The sequence below is a fragment of the Gallinula chloropus genome (genome assembly GCF_964237585.1).
Source record: "Gallinula chloropus genome assembly, chromosome: 3".
In the NCBI taxonomy this organism is placed as follows: Eukaryota; Metazoa; Chordata; class Aves; order Gruiformes; family Rallidae; genus Gallinula; species Gallinula chloropus.
Window position 1 is genome coordinate 17,132,394 of NC_140087.1, and position 23,703 is coordinate 17,156,096.

The 23,703-nt window shown below is 39.8% G+C and overlaps 1 protein-coding gene across 1 annotated transcript in view; it reads left to right on the forward strand.

Moving 5' to 3' along the window:
• Positions 1-23,703, forward strand: part of MMS22L (MMS22 like, DNA repair protein) — a gene marked incomplete at both ends in the record, with an annotated part of 92,635 nt that overhangs the window by 35,677 nt on the left and 33,255 nt on the right. The gene's annotated exons all lie outside the window — the stretch shown is intronic.

Consider the following 23,703-nt stretch of genomic DNA (forward strand, 5'->3'; position numbering starts at 1 on the left):
GTATTTATGTTTTGGTGGGATTTTTTTTTCTCTTTAGTACATCTATTCTATTTTTCAGACTTTTTCTCTCTTTCACCAAGGTTGCAATCAAATGCAAGTTACAGGGATTTAAATACATGTCTGAGGTTCGATAGGAAAGAAGGAAATCATATTTTACCACTTTCAAGCAGTTTTCCTTTGATGTGCAAGTTCAGTTTCAACATCTAGCCTTTCAATAAGCATATTTTTGTCTACTGCTGCCTTTCAGAGGTAGTCCTCGAGTTTGAAGCCCAAACTCTTTTTTTATATTTTTTTTATAAGATATTAAGAGGCAGCTATTGATCTGCCATTACTTCAAATGTGCTAGACTGAAATATGTGGAAAGAGCTGTGGAAGTGTGCATAATAAGAGTAGTGAGGCCCATATGCAACATCTCTCTTTAACTAGGTTCTTTGTTATTGTCTAGTAGTTTGACTGCAGCTGTCAATAGCTTATACATCCAAAGACAACTGTTTTTCAGGCAGTCTTTTGAAAAAAGATGAAGCAAGAAACTAAGTTTAGTTGATTTATTATTTATTATTTCAGTTCAACTGAATGTATTTACTGGAATAAATTGGAGACTTCAAAAATACTTTGACATTTTCTCCATTAGCTAATACACAGCATTTGTTTTGTTGTTCTTAAAGATGAAATAGAGGAAAAAATTGAGACTGGTGGAAAAAGTTGTCTGTTTCATAACTTGTCATTATTTTGAAGCTTTCCAGAACTGAGGGTTATGTGGTCCTCCTGTAATGAAGAGAGGAGGGTACAGAAATTTGTTACAGACTTTTCAGGTCATCACAGACTTCTCAGGTCATCACAGACGAGGTACAGGACAGTGTTTGTGCCTTTTCTTACAAAAAGCAGGTCTGCTGAAAAATTTAAATTAGCAACATGCTCAAAGACTGATCAGTATGAGAGAAATTATTAGAGCCTGGTTTTCAACAGTTCTTCACCTCAGCTTCTGTATTTGTATGTTTGGTTACTGTTTGTTTTTGCCATCTACAGAGAAGCTAAATTCCACAACCATATAACACTTTGATCTTCAGGTTGTATGGTACAGGAAAATGTTGCTGGGAAGAGGCTCTTTACTGAGAGGACAGTCGGACACTGGAACAGGCTTCTCAGGGCAGTAGTCACAGCACTGAGCTTGACTGAGTTCAAGAAGTGTCTGGATGATGCACTCAGTCCCATGCTCTGACTTGACTGGCCCTGTCTGGAGCCAGGAATTGGACTTGATGATCCTTATGGGTCCCTTCCAACTGAGGAGGTTCTGTGATACTTCAATTCTCCCACTTGGACAGACTGGCTGAAAAGAGTCCTCTGTTGCCATACTAGTAAACCAACACTAAAACAAGTGTCTTCATTGAAAAATGTTGGATTTGTGTGACTGTGCCAACCAGATGTTTAATGATGGTTGGCTTAATCAGGCCAATTAGGTCAGGTCTATCTGCAAACCTGGAAAATGATGAAGTGGTTCAGAGCCATTTTGTCTCCTGTTTTTAAAATCCAGGCAGATATGATATAATGTACTTTTTCTATACACTGCACTCTACTTTTAAACTATATGACAGGGAATTTAAAGGTAGGAAGGAAGTGAGATCACTGATTAAAGAAAGAAGCAGCTCCCTCTAGGCTCTTAGGAAATAATAACTTCATGTGCCACTTTCTGCTAACCCCAGATGATGGCTCACAGGAGCATTCTTTATTGCTGATTAAGTAGCATTATGAAAATACTGACTTGGTTACGTTAATGAAATGCCTCAGTATTTAAAGCTTAAAATGTCAAATAGTTATAGCAGTCCCCTTTAACATATCTTGGATTTTTAGAATCACATTCCAGGTCTCCCAGTTGCTTTTATTTAAGGATACTGTAAGAAAACGGCAGTCTTTCATTTGCAGAGTGAGGTGTAGCCAAAAGCTCTTCTTTAATTATAGCTATTCATGCTGCTACAGTTACGGGTCTGTCAGCATTTCCATTATAAACCTTTCTTTTCAAGGGTTTGTAACACAGCAATGAAAACTTGCTCTGGGCTAAAACTTGGCATACAAGGTTTTGAAAGTGGGCTTGTTTTCTTCCTTTCTTTTTTCTTAAAAGGCATCTGGAAAGAGACCCCCACCTGCATCATTTTTATGCTGCTGTGTTTTAAAATAACCCATTCCAGGTTTTTCTTGTGTTTTTCTTGTCTGCTAGAAAAGTACTGGTAGTTTTTGATTGTTGTGTTTACCTATGCTTTGAATGTTTTTAATAAGCTTTTTTTAAGCCCCCTTTTTTTTTGGTTTTATGATTATTTTGGTGTCAGTGTATCTAAATAGAACTATGACTTGGCAGGAGAACTCATTTCTATTAGTTTTTGATATGTGGTGAGTGGATAATTGGAAACAAGATGCTACTTGCTGGCACTTTCAAGTATTTGATCTTCATAGTGAGATCTGGTACGAAGTAGAAGATTGTATTTTAATACAGGCTCCCTTTTAAAAGCATATGTAAAATAAACAGTAAACAATCAAGAAACTCCCCAAAATAAAAATGTACCTGTGCTTACTTGGAGCGTTTAGCTTCTAGCTCAGATGTATTTTTTTTTTGTTATTTTTGTTTCTGTTTCTAAGCAGATTTTTTTTCTTTAATGAAAGGTAAATGCAAGATGTTTGGCCATGTGTGCTTTCATTTGTTCCACATCTCTAGCACTACCTGTCATCTGAGTATTTCATGACAAAAAAGAAACCCTAGGTTAATAAAAGTGCAGGCATTTGACAATTTACTGTGAAAAATGCATACAGTTTAATAGAAATCTGCTGAAGGCCTGAAAACAGTAGGTTCTGGCTTTGCAATATGTTATTCTTAAAAGAAATGCTTGAAACATGCTAAAATGTCTTTTATTTTAATCAGGTATTGCTCTGATATGAGCTTTCTCTTATTACCATCATCCTGGCATTTGGGTTTTGTAGTGTATTAGCACTGAGTTACAGGATTATAAAATGCAGGCACATGCCTAGGTGTCATATCACTGCTGTACTCACGCCTCTTTGCCGAGTTTTGGGGAGGTGCCACTGATTCCCATAGGAGGAATGAGAAGTACCACAAACCTGATAACATACTAAAATGATAATTTTATTTTAGAAATCGATTCTAAATGTTTATGCCCATTTGTAGTGCTGAAGGACATGCAAAGTTGCTGAAAATTTCAGTGTATAAATTTAGTAAGGTCTACATCCTAATCAGGTAAACCTGCCTCTAATTAAAAATTGTATTAATAATTGGGCCATTGATAACAGTGGAACTGGATGTTTCTATCTGTTAGAGTGTGTCTCGCCTTGAGGTTGTGAGGGAAATCACGATAGGAATGGATTATCCAGTATATCTTTGCTATGGAAATGTGTCATCATTTGTGATTTTTTTTTTTTTTTTTTTTTTTGTTATACTTGCCATCAAAACAGCCTGTGGGAAGCTTTCTGAGACCAGCAGAAGCCTCTTTCCCCCTCTCTGTTACTGTGTAAGTCAGCAGATAAGCTCAGGAGGAGAATAGAAAGGTCCTCCTCCCTTCTTCCTCCTTTTAATCCACCTCAGGGGTTTTAGTGTTAGTCTTTGTAAAATGTATTTTCTGATGTTGAACTTCTGAAAACTGTATCCAGAAGAGTTTGGAAGAGCGTAAGTCTTCTCTTAGCCATCCCATCTCATACAGAGAGCTACCGGCTGTGATGTCCTGATAAGCACAGAGGGCAACTCTGTGACTAAACCAGAAGATCTTCCTTTGGCACCAAGACCTCCCAAGCTTAAAGAATGACTATTAAAAAACCCTTAAAAGTTGCTCTGAACTTTGTTTACCTCTGTGGAAAAAAGAAAGTATTTGACTTCACGACATAGATCTCATGGTTAGGAAGCAAGTGTGTCTTGCTGTGCTAACTTGACTTATGGTTTAAAGTATTTTTAGGTTGGTTTAAAGTTCACTTCTTCAATTAATAAAACAGATCTGAATGAGTGTAAAGAAAAATCTAATCTCTGAATATTTTAGAGCGTGGGAAGCAAGCACTGCTTTGGCATATAGCACCATTTTGAGAGGTTTGCTGTTTCTAAATCTTTAAAATTAATCTGTTACCATCTTCTGTGGGAATACTGGATGTGTTCTTAGCTACAGTTGCTGCCTTAAGGTGCATCTAATTAAAACTGAAGTAATTTTCTCTTCCTCTACTTTTTATGTAGGATTTGAGATTTTTTTTTTTCCTAGGATTTTATTTTTTGGTTTAAAATAATGGACTTTATACCTTTGCCCTGTATATTCTGATCCTCAAAGCTACCTACCTAAAACCAACATGTGTTTTGATTGTACATCCTTTGCTCTGAGAATATTGCTATACAAAAGAATGAAGTAAGATACAGCATCTGCTGCAGCTGTGGACCTAATACTTTGCTTCTACCAAGTTTCTCTGTGTGTCTAGCATTGGTTCAGGTTTGCAAGATACTCGCTTCCACTTCTCATGTCTGTTTTCTTGACTCAGCAGTGGGCAACATGAGAGCTGAGTAATTGATTAAAATCAATTTTATATTGGTGTTTCAGATGTAACGTAGAGCATCTGCCTTAGGTGGGGAGCAACAGAGCTGGTGAAGGGGCTGAAGGCGTGTCCTGTGGGGAGCAGCAAAGGACTTTGGACTTGTCTTGTTTAGAGAAAAGAAGCCTGAGGGCAACCTCTTGGTGGTCTCCAGCTTTCTGAGGAAGACACATGGAGAAGGGGGCGCTTAGCTCTTTCTCCCCAGGGTCCAGTGATATGACACATGGGAATGGTTCAGAGCTGTGTTTAGACTGGATATGAGGAAGCACTTGTTTACCAAGAGAGTGGTGAAATACTTGAATAGGCTTCCTAGAGAGGTGGTCAATGCCACGAGCCTGTCAACATGTAATAGGCGTTTGGATAATGACATTAGTTATTTGCTTTAGTCTTTGGTCAGCCCTGAATTGGCCAGGCCTAGATGGTCCCTTCCAACTGAAAAATTCTGTTCTATTCTAGACTCACTGTAAGAACAGACTGAAACAACAAAAGCTGTCAAAGGACCCTCTGATTGTCGATGCCCAAAGACAGTCTTGGTAGGCACCCGAAGCTAAAGAAACTCAAGTCTAGTACTCAGGCATCAGTCATGAAGATACACAGCTCCGTCTTCTGTGCTATAGATTGAAACACTTCTCCTTGTTTCATCCATTGTATCTATTTTATCTACTGAAAATTAATCCACATAAGCTTTCTGTGGCCTTCCTGACAGCAGTACAAGACTTACTGTTGTGAAAGAGTAAATCCACCAAAAAAAAGAGACTAAAATCATACCTAGGTGTACTGAGAACCCGCTGCTTGGGACCCTGCAGTTGTTTAGAGAAATATGTGCTCCCTAAAGGACATAAAGCGCGGATTCATTTTCTGATGGAAGTGTCTCACTTTTGAAACTGTTTTCCCCAAATTAACTTTCTTCTCAGTTTTCCTTCTTTTCTTCTTCACACGAGGTGTGAGAATGGCTTTTCATAGGGAATATTTTTTTTTGTGTGGATGTTAAACAAAGAAATACTTCCTCCAATAAAACCATTATATGCAAGTAGCCTTCTAATCTCTTAATTTTGATTGTTTCTTCGTTACCTTACAAGATATATATTCCTTCTCTCTTTAGGATATCTCTTGTCAGATTTAAGGCTTATTTAAAATGAAAAGAAAGCTGAAGCAATTTTCTTTATTCCATTTCAGTCTCCTAAGGCCTATTTCCCCCTGGTGAGCTCATAGCAACAGGGGGGTTTAAGGGAATTCAGCTTTCTGCAAATTAATGTCTCACATCATGAAAATTCAGGACTTTTTTTTTTTTCTATATCTTGAAAAAGTAATACAGTGAGTGCGAGTATTATTTCTTGCCAGCGGGTGGAAGATGAATGATTTTGTCACAGTTTTACTGCTTGATGAGCAGTGTCCTGAGGGTCAGGCTTAAGTCTGTGTCACTATGCTGCTCATTACTCTTGAGCTAAATAAGGGCTGATTGGATCTAAATTGCCTAGCACATGGGCCGCAGATGAGCTCAGTGAGTAGGGGATGACCTGCTATTCAGGCTGGGAGTAACCCCGGTGTGCAAATGCTGCATTAGAACACCGTGGGAGAATGAGAGGCTACCGACCGCTGCCAGCAAAAGAAATCGAAATGTAAAAACTCTTTGATGCTGCAATGTTAGAATTTGAAATGTAGGAAGTGACAGGTTGATGGTACTTATCAGCTTTGGCTGGATTAGAGAACAGTGTCATCTTGCTTATATAATGACTGAAGAATGAAGCTAGCTCCCAACTACTTTGCAGTGTAGGGCTGCTGCTGCCAGAGTCAATGCTGCCTCCTACTGCCAGTCTGTGCCAAAGGATGGGGGAAGTGGGTGGATAGCCGGCTCAGGAAGATGTTCTCAGCCTCTCTAGCAAACCACAGTGCGCTCTGTGCCTCTGCCCATCGATTCCCGTGTGTTTCTGGTCTCTTAGCAGGGAATCGTGAACCTGATGGATAAAATAGGAAGAGTATGTTTGATACAAGAGCAAGCCACTGTAGTCTTCAGGAACGGTTAGGCAAGTTGCCTACATGTGCTGAACTATACATGTGTGCCTCGGCTCCACACAAAGTATTTTCCTTTGTACTCCTCTCTCTGCTGCTAGCCCCTGAGAAAAGAGGTGATCTCTGGAGGGAAGGATTAATTTATGCCTGTGTATTTTAAAGAGAGTTGACCTTTAAAGAGGATGATAAAAAAGCTGGATGAACTCAGGGGAGAATCCTTATGCTAACTGAACGCATGAATATACTTGTCTTGATGGAGAAAATGAAAAACAAGCAGAGCACCTGCCAGGTGCTGAACGCAAGGCAGACTGTAGTAGTTTGTGTGGTTCTGAAAGATTCAGTGGTTCAGTAGAACAAAGTATTGGGTTTTGTTCTCCCCGACTCCATCACTGGTGGAAACTGAGTAATAGCTATAATGTTGATAAGTAGCCACTTGCCTCATGTCTTTTCAACATTTTCTTTCAGATTCTGTTACTGACAGTTGTAAACTACCAGCAGCAGCTTCTCTTACTACTAACTTTAGAGGACTGCCTCATCGGCAAAAGCGATTTGGCCCTCCCATGAAACCAGTGACTGAAGTGAGAGAACGGATGAATCTAAATACATTGTTTACTGTTTCCTGGGTGTATATCATTTGATTCTTCTTCCCCTGGGATGCTTTTCCTGATGAAATTACTTCTGGGCTGTAAAACAACTTCCAGGTTACTGCTTCTGGGTATTATAGCAAACAGGTAGATAAAAAGAAAAGCAGCATTAAAAGTACAAACAATTTTACAGTAAAACGGTGTGAGTTTATAGAAGTGAGAGAAAAAATTCATAAAGAACGTAATTAATGTGAAGCTGCAGTGTTACTTTTATTGTCTTAGTATTATCAATGTTGTAGTGGTTTGACCCTGGCTGGAGACCAGATGCCCACCAAAGCCACTCTATCACTCCACTTTTCAGCTGGACAGGGAAGAAGATATATCTTGAGAGGTGTAGGAGTCAAGATACAAAACAGGGAGGGATCATTCCACAATCAGTGTCATGGGCAAAACAGACTCAACACAGAATAAAGGAAAGAAAACTCTCCAATTTGTTACACTGCACACACAGTGACACCAGAGTCAGGTAATGAGAAATGTGACCTGATATTAAAGCACCTTCCCCCCACCCCTCCCTTCTTGTAAGTCTTCACTTTAGTCATGATTTCGCTCCGTTCTTCCAAACCCTATTATGGCACAAGGAGGGGCAGGGACTGGATAAATGGGGGTTTCAGTCAGTTCCTCACAAGTTGTTTTTTCTCCTTAGCCAGGGAGAGCATTCTGCACACCCTCCCCCTGCTCCACCGTGGGGTCCCACCCACGGGAGTCAGTCCTCAATGAACTTCTCCAATGTGTGTCCTCTCCCACGGGGCTTCAGGTCTTGCCCCAGCGTGGGTCACTGCTATGGGGTGCAGTCATAGAATCAGAGGATGTCTCTCAGTCTCTCAGGCCCAGGCTGCTCCAACCTGGTCCTCCACGGGATCCAAAGTGTCCCCTCCTCACCCCCAGAAAATCTGCTCTGGCGCGGATCTCAGTCTCTCTCATCTCTGTGTGTCTGTCTCTCTCCATGGGCTGCAAGTGCTGGCAGGGCCTTGCTCCAACATGTGTCAGAGCATCTCCTGTATGTCTCCACCTGCTCCAGCATGGGACCTCTCCACGGGCTGCAGGTGGGAACTCGGCCCTTTCCGTGGGCAGCGGGGGGACACCTGCTCCACCATGGGTTTCTCCACGGGGTGCAGGGGCACCTGGGGTGCCCCCCACCCCTTCACTGACCTTGGTGTCTGCACAGTTTCTTACATCTTCTCACTCCCTTCTCTGGTGGCAAAAAGCGTCTGCTAGCGGGTTTTTTCTCTTAAATGTAATTCCCCGAGGCCTGTGACCATCGCTGATGGGCTCAGCCTTGTGCTGGCTGGGGTTTACTCTCTCAGGCCTGCAGAGAGCTTCTGGCTGCTTTTTGCAGAAGCCACCCCTGCAGCCCCTGCTTCTCCACCAGAACCCAGCCAGACAAAACTACAACAAATGTATAGTTATACCACTTCAGATCACTGAAAATGAAGAGCTGTTTAGCACAACTATTTGCAGCAGATGAAAATAAATTGCAGACTTTGTCTGAGTTTGTATGGGGACAAAAATTACAGGGTATTTCATTCTGTTCAAATGGACAGCAGAACCAGAATTTAAAATTACTTTGATATTTTGAAAAAAGTTATCATTGGTAAAGTTATCATTACCTTCATACAGTGAAGGTCAAGTACTCAAATTAGGAAGGAGAAATACCGAGCTTGGCTGACTTCAAGAAGCATCTGGATGATGCACTCAGTCCCGTGCTCTGACCTATCTGGCCCTGTATGGAGCTAGGATTTGGACTTGATGATCCTTATGGGTCCCTTCCAACTCAGGATATTCTGTGAAATACTAATTAATGTATTCAATGTGGAGCATGGCAGCTATACTGTCAAAGCAAGGGGAGGATGTATGCCATGAGGTGAGAGAAATGGGATATCTTCATCCAGGGTTGGTTGAAGTGAGGTTGCTGTAGCTCTTACCGCACCTGTCTGTCTTGCCCTTCCTTGTAGGCTTTGCTTGCCAGCTCAGCACAGGTGACTCCCTTTTATCTTAAAAATGAGTGATGGAGATCAGTATGATTCTTATGTTTGACCTCTATTTTCGTAGGTACTTGTTTACTTGAATTTGTAAGGACATAGTGTCTCCAAGAAAGTAATTATTTGAAATTTGTTTTGAAATCTGTCCATTGGGTAATTCCTGCACACAGCCTGTAGAAACAGGAGCCAGGATTTAATGTGACTCTACTTCAGAATAAATAAATTAATGTAAATATCATTGTGGGGTGTGCTAATAGAACTTTTGCAGGTGAGAGGAGCCGCTTATTCTGTCTTTAATTGTAGTTCTCTATGGCAGTTACCAAAACATTCATGAAGAAATTGAAAATTGGAGTCACAGAAATGAATGATGAGGCTGGGAAGTTTGAAGAAGTTTGGCAGAACTGATTGTAGGTAGAAAATATTAAGGGAGACATGCTAGAAGTCTTCTTTGCAATATCCTTTTATGTTACAAGTTGTTTGTTGTTCATCATGCCAGTGAAGGAAGATCAGCTTAATCTGGGGCAGAAGAAGTTTAGTGTGGTTATTTAGAGTAATCTGTAAGAGAGAGTTGTGGAACTGAATTTCATTTTTTACTTTGTAGACCATGAATTAGAGAAACGTTTGCTGGGAATAGTCTTTGTGATTTGATATTAATGAGTGCTCCATACAGCTGGTGTTGGTTAAGGATGCTTCTTAGACAGTATGCTGTGCTTTTGCTTACAGAACAAAAACATGGTGAAATCAGAAGGTAAAGAAGCCATACTTGAAAATGTAATCTGCCATAAATTATGGAAACTTTGGAAATCTATTGTTCATTTTGATTTGTACTGTCTGCACTCTCTTTATTTCCTCTTTCTGTCAGGGAGGAAAAAAACTGGACCTGTTTAGTGCTTCTGTATCTTACTGGTTCTTGGAATTTCTGGGGTGGGATTGCGAGAGGCGACTCCTACTTGTGTGCGTGGTGTGGTGGCTCTGCTGAAGAGGGTGCTGGGTTTACAGTGTTTTTGTGTTCAAGTCTTGAATTGTCTCTAGAAAACTACTTTGAAAAATGCTTTTTTAGACATTTTCTAATTGACACAGGACATGTAGGTGTGCGTTGTCACATTTTATTTGGCTTGGAGCAAGTCCCAGGTGCCATTAATTGCTAGTGGCTAAATGCTCCACTTTGCTTTCAGTGGTACTGAACATGGGCTGGTGAAAATGAGACTGAAATAGTAGGCCACCCTATCATACCTAAAAGAAAATGGAAAGAGTGGAGCATACTCTGCAACCTGTACATCATGCACAACCTCATGTTTTTGTGGGGCTCCCTTCCTGACATTATTACTGGGAGAAGAGTGAGTAGAGAAAGGTAAAAAGAGTTTGTGGTTTACTTGGTTCTCTGATAAGCTAGAAGTACTGCCTATTCTCTCTTCTCTTTCCCAACCAGAAGGCCCTGTTTATCTCTAATCGGGGTTAATTAAAGCCTTGGGGCAGTGCTGAGGCCCTGCCAATGGCTGGAAGGTACAGACATAATCAAGGCTGCATCCCCTTGCTGTAGGGAACAGTGAGGTAACCGGGAGCTTGACAGGCTCTGATAATACAGCTGTGCTAATTCTCCCTGAAAATACACCAGTGAACTTTTTTTCTCTTTTTTTTTCTTCTTGTCAAATGGTTCTGTTCATACATTGATTTCTGGCTGTTACCAGAGAGCGGTATGAAGTCTCTGGTTTAGTCTGTCTGCTTGCAAATCCATGGCAAGGAACAGAAACGTTCTGGTTCTCTCTCTGGTAACGCAGGGACCGCGCAGGCAGCCAGGGCAGCCATTATGCACGCAGCAGGAGAGTGGAGGCAGCCAGGGACGGGTGTCATCTCTTATCGAGGGAGAGGAGGGACAGGCAAGTGCATGTGTGCTTTCCAGGACAACGAGGTTTTCTTTTACTGCTTTTTGCAGTCATGTTTTCCTTACAAAAAAGTCAAACATGAGAATAAAAGCAAATGTTTTCATTGGCGGGAATATATTGATTAGCTATTGGTGATATGCATTTGAAAATACTTCAGGAAGTGTTCCAGGTATCTGCCTACAATATCTTAAAGCTGCTAAAGATTTGCTCTTAGGATATTCCTCTGATGCACACCACACCTCTGTTTTCAAGGGTGTTCTACGACGGCTGAGCTGAGGAAATGCTCTCTGCGTTCAGCGGAGTTTTGTACTAGGTGAAAAGATGACATCAGAAAGTAAAGCACTGTGATTATCTCTTAAATAATAATTAACTATAGCACAGCCATGATTAGCCAAATGTCACAGGGAGAGTGAATATATTCAAGCAATCAAGGGATTTTACAATGTAATTATTAGACATTGGGAAGATGTGACCCTGTTTAGGGTAACAGGGAGCTATGGTTAATTGATGTTAGGGTAATCAAACTTTTACTGTTTTATTATTCTGGGACCCTAAGCTTTGCAAGAAAATGTGTGCATGTGCTTAGGAAAAAAGAAACCCCAAACATATGAAAATGTAAGCCTGAAAGTGAATCTTGGGGTTATGCTTACATTACCTGGCAGTACTGAATTACTGCTATGATTATAAGTGTTGAGAAATCATTTATATTGTCTGTAAATCATCCCCATTTTACATCACAGTGAAAATTCAATACATCTTGATTCTGAGTGTTTTGTAAAGGCATCTATTTCCCCCAGACATCAAAAATGACTAGGTTTTTTTCCAAGTCAAACTCAGAAATGGAAGGTGTGTTTTCCGGCAGCCCAGAAGTTTTTATCATTTTCTGTCTTGAAATAAAACCTTTGATACGGCCACAGTCTGAGCATTACGGCAGAAAATGCAGTTGATACAGTCCCCCTTGAGCTTCATTGTCTTCTCCAGGTTTAGAACGTGAGGACATAACACAGAATTTCCTTTCATTAGCGTTCATTATGAAAGGGTTTCCACCGCACTGCTGAATCTCTGGAATTTCTAATAACTCAACCTGCCCTCTGGAAGATTTGAAGAATAAGTACAGCATTGCTACTGTCTCTCACTGAAAGTTTTTCTCTTGCTTTTTTTTTTTTTTCTTGCTTTTTTTTTTTCCCCTCTTCCTTGAAACAGAGTAATTTCTGAAAACTCTTCAGCAGTCCTATCTCCATGTAAATTAATACTGTAAATTGTGCTGCTAGTGAGGATGGAGGGAGTAGTAAGAGTGGGTGGGGGGAGAGAAGAATTAAAATCATTCCAATAAATGGTTTAATTTATGCCTCAGCAGTTAAGCATGCTCCTGGTTAACAGAAATACCCTTCAGCTACACAGGATTTGGGAGGGTTGGAGGGCACTCATTTGCACATAAATAGCCATTAACTGATAAATTCCCAGAGGTCTCCTGTTGCATGCTAGTGGTTCTGACCTACTTAGCTAGCTTAAATTTGTTTTACAGAATTATTATAATTCCATCCTTGGTACTTAAACTTTGTGATTAATGCATGCCTCACAATACAATTAAAGTATAATTACACAGTTTTACAGTTTGCTATCATGGTGTTATTATTATTACAAAGAGCTGGATTTTGCAAATATTAGAAGAATTAGGGTTCTGATACCCATCACTTTGCTGTTATTAAGTGATTATGTTAAATGGGACCCCTTTATGTCTGAAGAATGAAGTGGAGAGAGGGGAATCATTAACTAACACATCAGATGGTTTCTAAGTGATTGAGGAAGAGATGTGTGGTGAGGTTTTGTGCACATCTGTATAGGATAGGTGCAGATACCTTTTGTTCATCTTTGCCAGCTGCCTGTGACATGCTCTAGCACATCTGTGCTTCAGCACTTAAAAAAAGTTTCATCCTCAACATCTTTTCTCTGTAATCTGTTAAAAACCCATTTGCATGTGTTAAACATCTGATTTTATTCTACTTCATTGAAGCTTTGTAGTAAAGGGACAGCTTTTTTCATACCCGTATTAAACACATTAAGGACCAGATACAGAGGTGCAGTAGATCTGTGTAGTATAGGTTAGGGTGTGAGTACAAAGATACAGATCTTTCTGTGAACTCTGAGCCATTCTTTGTGAGGGATCCTCTGTCTTTTCAGTTTGTGTGTGTTAAAGTATTGTATATTTATACTGTCTGTAAACAACGAGGCCCAAACACTGCTATTTATACCTTAATTGTAAGGGTTGCCTGGCCTCCCCCATTTTTCTGGCCAAACATAGCCCTGTGCCTGTTCATTTTTCAAGGAGTGATCCAAGAATCACTAATGTTACTTGTACATCCCTAAAAATCACGGCTCTACCTCAGAATTCTTCTAATGTGTTTTGTGGTTAGTTTGTTTTGGGTTTGGGTTTTTTTTGCCAGTGCAACTGCACAAGAAAACTTCTGTCTTTGCATTAACAATTAATGAAATTAGCAATGAACTGGAATTGTTTAATAGTATTTCTCTATTCCAATGTAGGTTACAAAACTAATTTTATTTTCTTTATCTGTGGATGTTATTGCAGACTTCAGAGGTGGGAAGTGGAGTAGTTGACATTGTCTGAGCTATGCTTTCTGTTCTTAGGGTTATTATAGAACTTTTTTTTAGCTATAATTGCACAGTGGAAACTCCAACTGATGTACAGAAACTGAGTGTTACACCCTCAAGTCTTATTTGATCCAGTATCTCGGATTTCTTTTTTTGCTGAGTTTAAAAAGACCTGTTGCTTTCGTGGTTTTCTGGGGTTCTTTTTTAAGTTGTGCTATTCTTTTCTTTAACAATGAAAATATTTCTTCTTTTTAATTTCAGAGAACACAAAGAGTAAAAGGCAAATAGAAATCTTTTTCTTAGAATGACTCCTTTCACATCTGTAATTTTAGTCTGTATTTATGCTACTACAATGCATACTACTATAATCTCTGCTTTCTCTATTATCATTTGCTGTCATTGAGCTCAGAAAACATTGGTCATTATTACTGATGCATGGAAGCATGCGAGCAGGTAGCCAGTAATTATGCTTGGGAGATTTTACTATATTTCAGTGCTTCCTACTTGAATATTCGTGAATTGGTTTTATTTCCAGTCTTTTAAAAAAATACTGCATTGAAGTGATTTAAATCATTTTCATGTGGCACAGCAAAAATGCAAAGGCACATTACCAGAAAGAAATGGTCAGCAATAAGAGCTGTTTTGCAAAGTTGGCTTGCAACAACTACCACACTATGTGGAGAAAACAGTTATCCTGTAATAATAAGACTAATGAATTCAGAAATCCATTGATTGAACTGGCTCTGGGTAGATTATGTGCAGGCTTGCTTCAAGGAGAGGAATTTATGAAATGTTTGCCGCATCCAGCAAGCACTGCTGCTATAATACAGCTGCCTCCTCAGTGGTTTGCTTTGATCCTGTGGAATGAAAGGACAGGAGGATCAGCTCAGGTCTAAATGAGATTACAGCTGGTTCGGCAGCTTATCTGGTCTAATGCCAACTAGTGTGGCTTTGCACGTCCTAAGGGGTTTACAACAGAAACTGTTTATTGAGTATCATCGGTTTACTCAACACAAGCAGGCTAATCCTTCCCAGCCTCAGCATGTTGTAGGATTGTGCATGAGCCAAACCAAAAGCTGGTGTAGCCAGGGCCTCCAGAGCCCTTTGTCTCGCTTCATATTGATTTTTTACCTGTGTTAAAGACAGTAAAAAATAAAACCAATAACCAGCCCTATTGTGAGCAAAAGGTTAATCTGACCTAAAATCTTACAAAAGCATCTTTTAACCCTAGAAAGGATGGCAGCCTTTCGCTGACTTCTCACTCAAGGGATTTTCTAGTTTAAGGTTTTAAAGAGCAAAATAAGAAAAACAGTTTAAACATTTAACTCTGTGTGTCTTGCTGAGGTCTCTGAACTCTTTCAGCAGCTGCATAGAAAACTTTAAACCCGTATTTCTGACACTATTAACATTGTGTAATCTGGCTGGGGTAGGTGATGCTGTGTAGCAAGGACATGACATGCTAGTAGTAGGAGCTGGTAGGTGTCCCGAGGCTTACACTGTTGGGTTTTTAATGTAAAAAGCACCAGAAAAATGCTTTTATCAGCTGCTTTCTCAAAAAAAAAAAAAACAACCAAACAAACAAACCCAAAAACCCACCAGATAATAAACTAGGTGTGTGGAGTATGTTTTAAGGGATTCATGGAAGTACCAAACACGCCCACAGAAGCAGAATGTTTTAAAAAATTGTGCTGCAGGTTTTTAAACAACATCCCTTTCTGTGAAATACAGTGGAATATTAGATATAATAATATTTTATTGAGTATGTTTCCTGTCTGTGGTGAGTCGTTTGGAAGACATTGCGGCGTATGTCAGATTATTATAAATCAAATGTTTTTTATGGTACAGAGAAAAAAATAGATTAAACTCTAGGAAGCCTTGCAGAGTCATAGCAATATATTTGCACTGAAAAGAAACACAGTAAGTTACTGGATCTGCATTGTTGGAATTACACTGGTACCTAATCAATTCCTACATTTGTATAGTTTGCATATGATTGGGAGTCATTAAATCAGTTCAGCTGTGATGCGGGGAAGAGAAATTGGGTGACAGACCTACGTTTTGGTAACTGTGTGTGGGAGACTTCAACTAGGAACTGTTTTGAAGACTGTTGAATACTAAGAAAAAAATGTTAGTAACTTGAGGAATTATGAATGGCTGTTTGCTGTTTACCTCACCTAATTGGAATGAATGTGTGTTTTAAGCTATATGTAAGCAGAGTGGTTACCATGGGTACCAGGGAAGCATTCCGAGTGTTGTGGGGGGAAATTGCTCAAAATGGTGTTTAAGATAAACGCGAACTTTACTAATTCTGAAGCCTAATGGACAAGATGTGTGCAAGTTTAAAATGTCCTATTTGTCCAATCACTTGTATTTTATCAAAGCTGGTCTTAAAGCAATAGGTCGCTCTCATGTTGTATTGCACTTTTAGCACATTTGGAGATAAAAGCTATTGTTGGTGATTGCTTAAAGTCTCTTTGTTCAATCATCTGAACAGTGCAAATCAAAGCATTTTGTCAGGCTGTGAGAAGTTTCGCCTGGATAATGCTTCCCACACACGCAGGTCACCAAATAAATTATGTGCAGGGTTTTACAGCATAGCTGGTGCTGGAAGTTAAATGGATGCCCAGTGGTAGAACTCGTAAAACATTTTCCTGTTAACATGACCAGGCAGAACTGACGTTGTTGATGGTAGCTTCGATCTAATAAACTATCAGTTCTAACAGTGATGTTTACTGTGTTTCAGAGGGGATGATGATTAAAGTTTAGCAAGCCTACCGTTCTTCCTGGATGACAGAAAATTAGCTCTCCTGTCTGTATTACCAGATGTTTGGAACAATGTTAGTAGGGGATATTTGATACCTGAAGTAATCTTATTCAGTAAAATGTATTACAGGAACAGCACCCTGTAACAGAACAGATACTCTGGAAAGATAAAAATTGATTTTTCAGGGAGGAAATAAAATACTTTGTTTCGGAATTTGGAAACAAGTTACTTCATTATCTTGAGTAGGAGCCTTCCAAAAGCTGTTTTCTCTCTTGGAGGGAAAGATTTTCTTAAGCCACTTACAGTATATGACTCCCAGCAGGTTGCTAGAAAGTATCCATATGCATATAGTTTTTCATTTTCTGCAAAGGCAGCTAGAGGAGCCAGAGTAAAAGTTTCATTTTTAAAAACAAAAACTTTATTCGAACTAGTTTCTCTTTCTGTTGATATCTTATTTTAAAATAAGAGAAACACTAAAAACTTGAAGTATTTTCTCAGGCTTCCTCCCTGAAAACTAAGAATGGCAAGATAGCATAGGAGTGTTAGTGGAAATTTTCTTCAGAATGTCTGAAGAGACAACTGTGGGTAGAAGTACTTTTAGTTTCTTTTCAGTATTTGGCATTTAGGTTTTGATACTGTTCCTTTGCTTCCCCCCAACCCACCCCCCCACCCCCCCCCCCCCCCCCGAAATTTTGTTGTAGTTGTCCTCAGGGTCCATTTGACATCTGATCAAATCAGGATATTTCAAGTGTGATGGCACTAACTCAGCATTTGAATTTCTGCAGCCAGGATAGCTGTTTTACCAGTTTCTCTCTATCTTCTGGGTCCTTGAGCCTGGGTGAGGACATGCCCAATGAGTGTAACTACATCTCTAAAACTCTGCTAGGTAAAGGGCAAAATTTGAGAGATGTGGTGAAGTGAATTTGTTTCAAGGAACTTGCCAAACTTTGTTTTCCATAGTGTGGCTAAGAAGAATATTAATGATCTTCACATGCCTGTAAATTTACCAACACATCTCCAAAACTGTAAGCTTTTTCCAAAGTGATCTGTATGCTTTGATCTGTTTGAATGGAACACCATCAGCTTAAACAGAGATCCACTGATTAAGCTGCACAGTGTCTGTTCCCTGGTGTGAGGAGTCCTTCAGCACTAAGAGTCCATTACACTTCTGGGCTATGAATTGTAATAAGTCAGCTGCTTAAGGTCAACTTGTTAAGCTTTAAATTTATTTTTTTTAAATTTCTTTACAGTGTGAAAAAAAGGTTTTTAAAAAGTCTAAACAATATCTTACAGAAGAATTGAACCTGTTGCATCATTATAATTGTCTGTCAACTGGTGATATGCTGATCTCCGAGTCCCACAGAAGAGCTGAAGGCAAGATTTTGGAAATGATTGTGCTTAAAATTAGGTTTCAGTACGGGCCTTTCAGGACTAGGTGATTGGCATTCCAGTCATACTGCATAGTTACTTCTTGTGGAAATCTTTTGTGAACAAAAGACAGTAAGGAATTGGTAAAAACGGCTTAGCTTGTAAAAATTCAGAAAATTTGTTGTATCAGAGTCTGGGTCATTGTGTTTCTATAGACAGCTACACTTCATTGCCCTCCTGGTGTCTTAGAAGTATGCATTTTGAGTAAATTATGTTGTGTAAGTAAGTAGCATACTGGGTTCCCTGTACAAGAAAAACATTGAAATTGTGATTTAAGTCCAGCAGAGGACTGCCAAGATGATTAGGGGTCTGGAGCAAATGCCCTGTGAGGGGAGGCAGAGAAAACTGAGGTTTGTTCAGCCTTGGATGTGAGTTAGCAGGGAGAAGATGTTTTATTGTTTTGTATGCCAATTGAGGGGGGGGTGTAAAGTTAAGATGGAAACAGACTCTTCACAGAGCTGTGTAGTGGAGGGAAGCAATGAACTGAGATTGTGAAGAAGGTTTTTACTAGGTAGAAGGGTCAGGTTTCTAAGTCAGGTTGTCAAATTTCTCTCCTTGGGGTTATTCAGCGGCCTTGTTTGAGTCGTGATTGGACCAGATGACCTTGAGAGGTCCCTTCCAATTTAGATTGTTTTATCACTAGCTCTTAAGAAACAAAAAAGATGCAAACAGGCCCCGAGAAAACCACCAAGCCATGGGCAAAAACATGTCACCAATCAAACAGAAATCCTATTTAACACACAGTTTCTAGAAGATGACAAATTTTAGAAGTTTTGAACCAACTGAGGGGTTCTCTGCGAGATACTCATCTGCAGTCTGCAGCTTGTCTCTGTATTAGTAACATGGCTGAAATCAGGAGCACTTGTTTTTTTCACTTAAGCATTTTTATTTTATCTCAGCTTCTCAGATAACCTGGCATTCTGATTCTCACTATAAATTATACTCACATAGAATTCATTTTTTAGTGATGTGGAAGGCTTCTGTACACCTTCATCAGGTATTTGAGCTTGCCTGGAGCAGAGAAGGCTCTGGGAGATGCTTATCATTATCCCTTCAATAGAACTAGGGAAGGTACAAAGGGGGCAGAGCCAGGCTTTTTTCCATGGTGACAGGACCAGAGGCAATGGACACACAATGGACAGCAACTGAAACGCAGGAGAGTCCCTCTAAACATCAGGAAACACTTTTTTCGCTGTGAGGGTGACTGAGCACTGGCACAGATTGCCCAGGGAGGTTGTGGAGTCTCCATCTTTGAAGATACTCAAAAGCCATCTAGGCTGACGTGGTCCTAAGCAGCCAGCTCTAGTTGACCCTGCTTGAGCAAGGGGGTTGGACCAGATGACCTCCAGAATTCCCTTCCACCCTCAACTATTCTCCGATTTCTCACTAAGAATGAAGAAGGCAGGTTTTGTACTCCACACTCTGTGTTCAGGGCAAAACTGCTGCAAAGAATACCAGGATATTGCTTGATGTGTAGCATCTTTTTAGAACTTTGAAAGCAAAGAGCTCGCTTGGGAAGGGAGCCTTGGTGGGTTTGAGTGGATCTTTCTTTTGAATATTTTGAAGAGAGGTGGCCTTTAACAAGGAGCAAATGATGCTAAGTCAGCTTATTTGCTGTGACCCTCGAGCCTTTTCTTGTAATTCAATCCTGCTCTGATGGTAAGAGGAAGAGGTCTCCTGGAAGGCTGTTAAAAAGGATTTCATGTACCATCACTGATTTGCTATTTCCAGCTAAAAAACATAACAGCTAACATTGTCTGTTCCCTATATGACGGATGCTAGCATTTGTGCTCCTAATAGGCTATGAACTTGAACAAAGATCATCTGCAGCTATCTAGATTTCCTATTCTTTCAAACATGAAATACTTGGGGAACCAAATTAGGCTCATGTTTTTAAAATATAATCAATTATGTCCCTATAATTTAAAGTTACAGAAATTAATTACAAAATTCACAGTAGTTTTCTAAAAAATCTTTGATATAACAGATGAGCCCTGTTTAAAATAAAAAAAACCCCAAGCCCCTCAAAACCAAAGGCTGAACTGTCAGGGCTGATCAAAGAGTCCCCAATGACTCCTGCAAGTCCCCGCCCCATCCCTCGCCAGTCGGTCAGTGGTGGATCGCGTGTTTTTCTTTTAAACTCTCATCATGTGAGGTGATGTGTCTGCAGACTCTGCCCTCATGACTGGATATCTGCCTTTAACATAATTCAATTGCCTGTTGAACACACTTGGAACCTGAGGGGGGGTGGGGGAAGACAGCTTTTACAGGTCAGGCTGTATGGCACCCAGCTCCCTGGCGGATCTGAGAGGACTCATGCAGAACAATGCAACAGAGGCTGAGATATTCAGAGTGCTGAAATTTTGCATGTGGTACAGGAATTTATTGGGGAGTTTTGCCTTATTTTGATCAGAATTAGTTGTAATGTCAGTCTGTTACCATGATTGCTATTCAAAGTAAGTTTTCAAGAATTGAAATGGAGCTATTTTAACTTCTGTGAAATAGCAATGATTTACATACACTGTTTAGTTTAGGTGGGGTTTATTTTTGTATGTATGGGAACTAAAATAGGAGGAGATAAAATAAGAGGAGATATCTCCTGAATAGGAGATATTCAAGGTCAGGATTGATGGGGCTCTTAGTGACCTGACCTAGTGAAGATGTCCTTGCTACTTGGGCTAGATGACCTCTAAAGGTCCCTTCCAACCCTACACATTCTGATTCTGTGATTCTATGAAATGACATCCTAGAATAGAATCAACTTCAAATGCAACCTGTCTTTTTTTCTTTATTTTCCTTTGTTCTTGCAGAGGATTAAAAGATTTTGATTCTGACCTATGCTGAAAGGCCACTTAGGCAAACTAAATGTCTTTTTAAATGTCTGCTTTTTCTGTGTTGTTTCTTGAAATAACTGAGCACTGACTTTACCTGTTCAAAGCAACAAAATGACTCCCAGTGCCTTGACCAGTGTAGATTCTAGCATAAGGTGCTTAGCTGAGATCTGTGAGCAGCTGAGCCCTGCTGCTGAGGGGAGCACTTGGACTGACTCTCATGGGACTTGAGATTTTTGGACAGTGGAGAGTCACTCTGTGTGTTCCAGTTTATACTTTACATTAAAGATACAAAGAAAGCTTGCTGAATACCACTGAAAGTAATGAAGGAAAATTGCATTTAGGCTCAAATTAGCTCTGTTTTTACCAAGACTGTTCCACAAGCCGAAATGTGAACTACTTCAACTGAATTAGCACACGTTATGTTGTCTTTGCTGCTCTTGCAACCTCACCTTAGTTAAATGTGGTTAGGTAGAAACAAGAACTCTCTGGCACAAATTTGCTAGGGTGGCTGAAGCGGATGTAATATTCCCTCCCAGCAGACCTAGCCAAAGCAGGCTAGGGCTTTGTTGCTTGCATTTAAATTATGGTCATAGCAACTTGTTTTGTAGTTAAACCCTCTGAGAACTGTTAATGAGAAAGTGCTAACTAATATTCTGCAGCTCTAAAGTTTTGGCTTCTCAGTACCTTCGTGTTTTAGGGTTGAGTGTCTGTTCTTGTTAATATCTTTACTTTGTGTTTGAGCATAGTAAAGATGTTGGGGATATCTTGTTCTCCCTGTATATTTTAAAAGCATTACTGAGCACAAGCAACATGCTGTCACGGTGAACACGGGGTTCTCTATTACTGTGCTTAGCTATAGAGAGGATTATATTAAACTCTGTAACCTTCCTGAAGCCCCTTTGTACATTGCTGCTATATTGATAATCTTCACATGATTCAACTGCAGTTGAAAACCTTTTATCACAGCATTAACACTTTCCGTCCCAGTCAATATGAGAATCTTTGATATCAGGAGGTGATCTCTTTGATATGAAGATTGCTTATTTAATTTTTTATTTATTATAATTAGTCCGGTCCTGTGGATGTTGCCTTGGACTTTTCTTCACCTAGGCTCCTCAAGACTACCCATTCAAAAATGGGTAAACAGATTGATTGATGAATTAATTTAGTGGTTAACTATGGGATGGTTATGCCATTTGATTGCTTATAAAATAGTGAATTCTATAGGAAAATATTTGCATTCTAAAAGACATCTACAATAACAATTTAGAGTAATTAAGAAAAACATTTCCTAGTCTTCTGCATCTAAAAATAAACAGTATTACCTATGCATCAGTGGATTGAAGGAGCAATATAAGATGTGTTTACATTTTGTATCTGTGATGACTGCAGACCTATTAATGAACAGCTTTCCTCTAAATTGTAAAGTTAAATGCATAGAAAGTCCTGGGAACTTACTGCCCCTTCTTCACAGAATCAGAGGACATTAGGAGTTGGAAGGGACCTCGAAAGTTCATCTAGTCCAACCCTCTGCCAGAGCAGGATCACCTAGACTGAATTGCACAGGAACGTGTCCAGGTGGGTTTTGAATGTCTCCAGAGAAGGAGACTCCACAACCTCTCTGGGCAGCCTGTGCCAGTGCTCTGTCACCCTCACAGTGACTTCAGTATTGCACATTGTAGAATCACACTTTTCCTTTTAAAGGGAATCCTGCAACTAAAGAAAAATTTCAAGTTTGATTTCCTTTTCCTTGTTCTTTATTTTATTGTATGCCAGTTTCCAAATGCTTGCTGTATCTTGTGATTTAGTAAGTGTTTCAGGTAGACTGCTGGCCAGTGTATTTAAGCCCTTCATCAAACAGCCAGTGGAAAATTCTTGCAAGTGTTTATATGACAGCTTACACTTGCATCTCACAATTATGGCATCTCTTTGGCCCAGATTACTGCAGGTCTTACTGCATCTGCAGTCATCTGGAAAAGTCAGAGGGACAGGACAGGCTGATCATAACATGTTCCAGGTGTCTCTTCTGCCATAGAGTGCGTGGGGGAAAGGTCACTGCAGGCACAGTGTGATGAAAGAAGTGGTTTTACAGAGGATGGAGAGCTGTCTGCGCTTGGAGGTCACTTCATTTCTGGTTTTATTCTGAGTTAAACTTTTCAGCAGGTGCTGTCTGTCCACTTTCCTATTTGAAGGATTTGCACATTCCTTCCTGCAACCCCATGAGTTTTAAAACAGACTTTTTTTATCCTCTTGTCTCTCCCAGTTCTGACAGTGGTATGCTGGGAACTTTTGCTGATCTCTAGTAAAGGGTGGGAATGTTCAGGCCAGTACTGCTTTGGCCCTTGTGCTTCTTTGGCTTTCTCACTCCTGTGAGCTAATTTCTTCTAAAAATCCAGAAGATGAGCTCCCAAGGAATGAATATATTTAGCGTTTCAGGGATGGACGTGTTCAGAGATGGTGCAGCTTAACAAACTAACGTATTTTACTTTGAATGCCTGGTTTGAAAACTCTGAAGGGGATCAGGTCATGGTCACTTTTACTATTTTAGTGATTTTTTGATTGGGAAAATGGATCAAGCAAGAATAGGTAACTTTGCTGGTTATATATCCTAACATAATGTATGATTGTTTCCATATTTCTGTGGAAAAGGTGACTGTCTTAAAACCTGAGGCTTTCAGTTCACTTTTTTCTGTGCTACGTGCTGTTTGTAATGGTACATTTAAATCAAAAGAATTTAGTGAAAAACATGGATCTACCAAATTCCTCTGCATTAGTTTCAGGCAGAGATGAGACGCATTTCTTGAATCATATTTCTTTAATGAAATAGCTGCCAAGCTGTGTATTACAGCCATCTGTTGGTTAAAAAAAACGTTTGGAATATTAAAATTTGAATAGGGTATGTTTTCCATTTTTACTTATTAAGAGGTGAGTTACAATGGTTATGTTTGCAGGGGGGTGTTTTTATGTTTGGTTTTTTTTTTA